Source organism: Rhincodon typus, chromosome 31 (genome assembly GCF_021869965.1).
Source record: "Rhincodon typus isolate 14 chromosome 31, sRhiTyp1.1, whole genome shotgun sequence".
Taxonomy (NCBI): domain Eukaryota; kingdom Metazoa; phylum Chordata; class Chondrichthyes; order Orectolobiformes; family Rhincodontidae; genus Rhincodon; species Rhincodon typus.
In genome coordinates, this window is record NC_063362.1 from 23,032,482 (window position 1) to 23,040,766 (window position 8,285).

The window sequence follows — 8,285 nt, forward strand, 5'->3', positions numbered from 1 at the left end:
TCTAGCCTTCACATCCATGGACACTATGGGTAATTTAACACGGCCAATCCACGTACCCTGCACATCTTTGGACTGTGGGAGGAAACTGGAGCACCCGGAGGAAACCCACATAGACACAGGGAGAATGTGCAAACTCCACACAGACAGTCGCCCAAGACTGGAATTGAACCAGGGTCTGAGGCAGCAGTGCTAACCACTGAGCCACCATGCCATCCAGGTTCTTTCTACCAGGGTATATTCCCTCACACTTCTTCATATTGAACTCCATCTGCCCCTTATTTGCCCCTCCACCAACCTGTCCATGTCATTTTTAAGTTCTCCACTGTCCTCCTGACAGTGTGAAATGCACTCAGTCTCGGTGATCAGACCCTGCTGACCTCGGAGTATTATTGGTCAATCGGTTCGCATCAACCCTCCAATTATATTTGAAAACCAGAGGGTACATCACACTTCCTCTCCCCAACCCTGATCCCACAGACTCTGTATCCTCCCCTCTCTGCATCCTTCACAATGGATTGTGTACCCCTCTCCTGAAGCTGACTTCCCGACCGGGATAAAAATAATCTAATATGTATTTCTTTGCCTAACTGAGCAAATGCTGATGGCTTGCTGCTGAACCAAACATATTCATCCATTAGATGAAACAGAATACTGAGCAATTGCTCCCGCTCATGTTATCCCCAGTGTTCCAGTGTAAGAGGTGCTGATTCAGCCTGTGATACTGTTCTAATGGGCCTTCAGATGTCCCATTCCCTTGGCCTGGATGGGACTGGGATATAATGAGTGGGACACACCAGCCTCCAGAAAGGTCTCCACTGGAGGAGGATGCTTTGATCGCTCAAGTATCAGGATGGAATTGAAGAAATGTAGGCATGTTCTCTAACCAATGAGGACATCCTTGTGTTGGAGCAGCAACCTGGTAATAACCCTGGCATTGGACGTCTTATGTCAGCACTACTGAGGCCCCTGGAAAGGGGGCGCCACAAAAGCGTCACAACAACACAATGCTAAACGTGCACCCCTTCAGGCACCAGCCCACAAACAACAACAACAATGTACATTGCAAAAACATCCTTAATCTTTACAATGTCCTAAGATGCTTCAAGCAGTGTTACCAGACGAAATTTGACACTGGGCCATGTATGAGGGACCAAAAACTTGGTCAAAGAGGAAGATTTTGAGCAGCATTATAAGGAGGAAGAGGGAGGTAGAGAGGCATAACGGTTTGTAGGAGGTACTCCTTACCTAAGGCCCAAGGCAGCTAAAGGCATGGCTTTTGATGGTTGGCTGATGGAAGCAGGGAATGGGCAAGAGGCCAGGGTTGGATGTGCACAGCTTGGAACTTTATTGGAGTGAGTGAGGGAGTGGTATTCTTTATTGGGCATGATGCCAGCCTTAACTGGCAGAATCGCACCCTGCACAAATTTGAAGCTTTGTCCTTGTGACCCCGGTAATTAAATTCCCTGGTACAGCTGATGGTTTGGACTCACAAATGAAGAATGGCCACTTTGGTGAGGTACCAGAGGGTGCTCTGACACCACTGGAACTTCATGCCAGTATGAATCAGTGCCTTTAGGAAAATGGGTGGCATAAAATTAATGCGTCATTAAATTCAATGACAACCCTTTTGCTACATCATTCAGACTTCCTTTGTTTACATCCATGAGTAAATAAATTGCACCATAATCACCAAAGCTGTGAAATTCTGTCATATACTTGGCGATTTTCAGCTTTAGTTTGAAGAAGGCTTCTGGGAGCTCTAGCCTCTCTGTACTCACCCTTCCTGTTTTGTATTTTCTTCTGGTCTCATCCTCTGCGTATTCTAGAACATGATCCCCAGTGTGATTATGTCCCATGAGTGAGCCCTGCTGTACATAACATAGCTGCCCCAATCTCTCACTTTCCTGTATCAATCCATGCCTGTAAATGAGAAACAGGTCATTTTAATGGAGGTCACACCATAACTGAATGATTTAGTCAATGTGTCGGCCTCGTGCCAAAAGGCCCAATAGAGCACAGCACAGCTGCAACACCAGTACATGCCTTACACCACAGAACAGGCCCATCACCAACACAAGACCTCCCATTACATCTCTCAGATATGCCTTCAAATGCATCTCCTCAAGCCACGATCTCTGTCACTTGGATAATCGCCACATGCAAATGCTATTGCTTCCAAGTTCGTTTAAGTTACAGATGTGCTGATTTGGAAACTTGTTGTTTGTGGGTCCAAATCCTACAACATCTTACATAACAAAGCCCTGCACACGTGGATTATAGCATTTCAAGGCCAACTTGTACTTTGTCAACTATGAGTAATTGGGGATGAGCATGAATGCTGACCTTGCTGGTGCTGCTCATGTCCCATGGATTTAAAACATTCTCTTAAGTGTTTCCCATAATATGAAGTACTTTGCTATGACTACTGTTCAAGAGGCTAACTTAGCAGCTCTTTTGCACTCATTCAACAGGAAGTGAGATGAATGGCCAGTTAATCTTTGTCTTGCTGATATTAAAAGAGACAAACTGAAATTTTTAGAATCTTCCCTGGATATTTGTAGATCTCCCATGGCATTGCTGATTGTCTTTGATAAGGACAGACACGGGAACATTATACTGTCTATTCACTCATTTATTCATCCAAGTGCGTGCTGCCTCATGAAGGCAAGTCTTGTATTCTGATGCTTCACCCTGAGCTCCTTCCTTGTTTGTTTCCATCTGCCATTACCTGTCAGTCTTGAGGTAGGTCCAGGAGGCAGGTCCCTAGGCTACTTCAGCCAAAATGGGAATTGAACCAACATTGACATTAATGTGTACCACATGCTAGCCATCTGACCGATTGAGCTAATTGACCCTACGTTGTGTGCTCGGGGAGGGCGCTGGTTAGTTCAATTGGTTAGATGGCTCGTGTGTGAATCAGATTAATGCCAACAGCGTAGGGTTTGATCCTTGTTCAGACGGAGGTAGATTCAGGGCCTGACTCACTGTCCCACTTGTAATAAAGTCATGGCACTCTGCTGTGGTTCTGTGCAAAATTTCAAAGGATCTTCCTTCAGACGAAGAACTCAAGAGGGAGCAAATTGTACCTTGTGCACAAAGAATTATGCTGCAGCTTAGTGATGGTATATGAAATACACTTTTCACTGAACCAAAGGAAAAGTGCTTTTGGGTGTATTCTGTTGGAAGAGATCATTTTGTTATTGGGATGTTTCTCTGAAACCGGCAGGAAATGACGAGTTTTCTTTTTTGCTATGTTTGTGTTATGCTCTTGGGGTGCGGAAGACTGACACATGTCTGATTACAGATGCCCACCATGATTATACACATTCCAAGGCCAGGTACATCTCACCTAAATGGCCCTTTTGATACTCCCCTTCATTTTCCCAAAAGCATGATTTAGCCCGAGCTAAATTCTTTGGAGAATTTTGTATTGTCAACCTAAGGAATTGGATAGACACTGCCCAACTCCGATCAGAAAGGCCTCTAACAACAGCTTAGATTTAGATACCTACATTTTATCATAACAAAACATCCCAAGGCGTGGCACAGTTCTGGCCCATTCCCTGAACCTGTGCTGTTGCAGTCATCTGAACCGTCCATCACTTCATTTGGAGGTCTAAGATGGACCGTGTCCGCAGGGATACCATGCACAGAACTCTGGATAATGTAGGGGGAAGAACGCTGCCCTCATCCTAATGGCCACCTTTGTGTGCGACTGCATCAAGTTGCACATAGACCTTAAACGCTAAGTGTCACTGCACACTGAGGTTCTACCTGTCCCCGGTATTGTGAAGGGACTGGCCTCATTGCCCCGGAAAGCTCCAACTAGTTGGACTGTTCCATATCACCTGTTTTTCGTGGGAAATCTGCAAATAAAAACATCTTTGGCCACCAGTCCATCAGGAAGTAGTCAGCACATAGCGTTCTCAAGACCCTGTAGGAAAAGGTGAGGGTGGATCCTGTCGGGTTGTTCCTGGAGCAGACTGTTAAAGTCATTGGGCAGAATGTCTCATCATCAGAACTTTCCAACAAGCACCAAGACATCGCTTGGCTGGTGGTGAGAAGGGCTCTACCTGTGAGTTCTTTCATGTATGTCCGGTTTGTCTGTGCCACCGCACGCTGCCCTCGAAGTGGCTGAGGGGGAGGGGGAGGGGGAGGGTAGAGACTGTCACACATCTCCTTCTGGAATGTGGCTTTTTCTGAAGGAAGATGCAATAGTTTTTGTCGTGGTTCATCCTGAACTCTGTGACAAGGCACTCTTGTGCTCTGTGGTCTGTTCCTCAGAATGCACACTGAGACAAACATCGACTGCACCTGGAGGACCATCAACTCTGTGAAAGATGCTCTTTGGTCTGCCTGAAGCTTATTGGTTTCCAAAGCAAGGAATTGACACTGACTGAATGTTGCAGATTGGCACATTCCAAGGTCCAGGACTATGGTGCTGAGGGACGCACTATCACTTGGGGCAGCTGCCAAGTTGCAGGGGGCACAGTCTAAGGTCTTTCTGCTGAAGTTAAATGGGGGTCTGTTCAGTAATCAGACCCTCACGGTGCCTCAAATACATATAAATATAGTGATAGTAGGAATTACCGATTCTGGAGTCTGAGATAACAGTGTTGAGCTGGAAGAACGCAGCAGGCCAGGCAGCATCAGAGGAGCAGGAAAGCTGACGTTTTGGGTCGGGACCCTTCTTCAGAAATGGGGGAGGGGAAGGGGGCTCCCAAGACCAACCCTCCCTCTCATCCCCGCCTCCTTGACCTGTCCGTCTTCTCTCCCACCTATCCGCTCCTTCCACCTCACTGACCAATCCCCACCACCGCCTACCTGTTATCACCATCCCACCAACCTTTCCTAGCCCAACCCCTCCTTCTCTCTATTTATTTCAGAGCCCCCTTCCCCTTCCCCATTTCAGAAGAAGGGTCCCGACCCGAAAGGTCAGTTTTCCTGCTCCTCTGAAGCTGCCTGGCCTGCTGCGTTCCTCCAGCTCCACACTGTGTTATCATATAAATATAGTTTTATATAAGTAACAAATGCCTTGGATTTGTTTGTTCTCCATAAGTAACGACTTTACAGAACCAAACTGCTCTAGCAATTATGTATGTTTATATAATTTTTTAAAAATATGAATAAGGTATATTTTTGAAATAAAGAAAACCATCCCAAGGCATTTTACCAGAGTGAAATCAGACAAATAAATTAACCCCAACCAAAGATGAAGACAATGAGCTTGGTCAAAGAGTTCAGCTTTAAGAAACATCAGAAAGGAAGAGAAAGTGGTAGATAGGAGAGGTTCCAGGAGAGAATTCCCGAGCTGATGCCAAGGCCACCCTCACATGGACCTAAACGAGACCTCAGTTGGAGGAGTGCAGAAGGTCATGGGGCTGGAGCAGGTTGCAGAAATACAGTTGGGGCAATGATGGATGGATTTGCATAGAGGTGTTACAGGTTGGAATTGAATATAAGTCAGCTCCTGTGTTTGCGAATGGAACATTTATTACACCAAAGGCACCAGATGGAGATGCAGTTTCCTTTGCGTGGATGTGTATGGCTCCAACAACACTCGCAAAGCTCAATGCACAGAGTGTGGCATTTTTGAAGATGCAGTAACTCAACAAGGCTCCATTGGCAGCACTTTCCAAACTGATGGCCTCTGCCAATTGGAAGGACAAGGGCAAGAGATACATATAAACATCACCACCTGTATATTCACCTCCAAACCACACACCATCTTGACATAGAGTCATTGAGAAAAACAGCATGGAAACAGGTCCTTTGGCCCAAACTGGTCCATGCTGACCATGGTGCCCACTCATCAGGTTCCAATTAGCTACATTTGGTCCATGTCCCTCTAAACCTTTCCTATCCATGTACCTATCCAAAAGTTTTTTTAAATGTTACTATGGTACCTGCCTCAACCACTTTCTCTGGCAGCCCATTCCATATACGCACCACTCTCTGTGTGAAGAAGTTACCCCTCAGGTCCTTCTTAATCTTTCCCCTCTCACCTTAAACCTATGCCCTCTAGTTTTCAATTCTCCATCTCTGGGAAAAAGACTGTGTGCATTCATCCTATCCATGCCCCTCATGATGTTATACACCTCAATAAGGTCACCCCTCATTCTCCTACGTTCCAAGGAATAAAGTCCTATCCTGGCCAACCTCTCCCTATAACTCAGATCTACTAGTCCTGGCAACATCCTCATAAATCTACTTTGCACACTTTCCAGTTTAACTATGTCTTTCCTATAACAGGGTGACCAAAACTGTACACAATACTCCAAGTCCGGCCTCACCAACGTTTTATACAACTGTAACATAACGTCCCAAATCCTATACTCAATGCTTCGACCGATGAAGGCCAACATGCTAAATGCCTTCTTCACCACCTTGTCTATCTGTGACGCCACTTTCAATGATCTATGTACTTGTACTCCTAGGTCCCTCTGTTCCACAACACTCCTCAGGACCTTACCATTTACTGTATAAGACCTACCTTGGTTTGACTTTCCAAAGTGCAACACCTCACACTTATCTGTATTGAATTGTATTTGGCTGTCCTCAGCCCACTTCCCCATCTGACCACAATCCCTCTGTAATTGTTGATAACCTTCCTCTCCATCAATGATGCCTCCTAATTGTGTATCAACTGCAAACTTACTAATTATGTCTTGTACATTCACATCCAGGTCATTTATGTAAATAACAAAGGTCCCAGCACCAATCCCTGTGGCATATCACTAGTCACAAGCCTCCAGTCTGAGAAACAAACTTTGACCATCACCCTCTGCTTCCTACCATCGAGACAATTTTGAATCCAATTAGTAAGCTCTCCCTGGATCCTAAGCAACCTAACCTTCATGACTAGCCTGCCGTGTGGGACCTTGACATGGAATTATATTACCATTCCTTCACTGTCACTGGGTCAAAGTGCTGGAGCTCCCTCCCTAATTGCACTGCGGGCGTACTTACACCTCATACACAGCATGGGGTTTCTTTGGGGACGCAGGGGCATTGTGGTAATGTCACTGGGTCGGTAATCCTGATGGCCCCAGATCAATGTTGTGGGGATAGGGATTCGAATTCCACCATGGCAGATGGTAAAATTTGAATTCACTAAATATGTGGAATTTAAAAGCTGGCCTGATAGTGACCAGGTAACCACTGCTGATTTTAGTTAACAAAATCTGGTTCACTAATGTTCTTTTGAGAGACAAGGCATATCCTTACCTGGTCTGGCCTACATGTGACTCCAGATCCATGACAATGTGGTTGATTCTTAAAGGGATGGGCAATAAATGCCAGGCTAACCAGTCTCATGAATGTATTAAACAGTTGAAGAGGGCAATTAGGGATGGACAATATATGCTGGTCTAGCCAGAGATGCCCACATCCATGAATGAATAAAAAACAATGCAAACCAGGTCCTAAAGCTGATTGATTAGTATCTTTGTGACTATAGCAACTACTATCTTGGGTTTTTAAACATTCTTTTAGCACCGAAATTTCCACGAGAAATTGTGGAAGATTATCAGATAAAACCAAACAAGCAGATTTTAGGGCAGGTGACAAAGAGCTTGGTTAAAGAGGCAGGAACAGCTTACAGAAGGAGATGGAGAGAGAGAGATGAGAAGGTTCATGTGGGACCTAAGGAATCTCAGGGAACTAAGTGACAACTTTGTCGACAGTGGAGTGGCTCAGTGGTTAGCACTGCTGCCTCACAGTGCCAGGGACCCGGGTTCGATTCCATCCTTGGGCGGCTGTCTATGTGGAGTTTGCACATTCTCCCTATGTCTGTGTGTGTGTGCTCTGGTTTCCTCCCACAGTCCAAAGATGTGTAGGTTAGGGTGGATTGGCCATGCTAAATTGCCTGTAGTATTTAGGGATGTATAGATGAGGTGGGTTAGACATGGGGAAATACAGGGAGAGGGTAGGATGCTGTTCAGAGGGGCAGTGTGGGCTCAAATGGCCTATTCCACACTGTGGGGATTCTATGGGGGAGTGGTTTATGGATATAGGGAGGGGTGAAGCAACAGTAGATCAACTAACTTTAAAGTAGGGGTGCAGTTAGTTATGGTGACGTGGGGTGTAGTATGGGAGGGTGACGGAGAGTGTATGGGGGTGTCGTGTGTCAGGGTGACGGAGGGTGTGTGGGGTTGTAGTTATTTATGGTGACGGAGGGTGTGTGGCGGTGTAGTTATTTATGGTGACAGAGGGTGTGTGGGGGTGTAGTTATTTATGGTGACGGAGGGTGTGTGGGGGTGTAGTGTGTCAGGGTGACGGAGGGT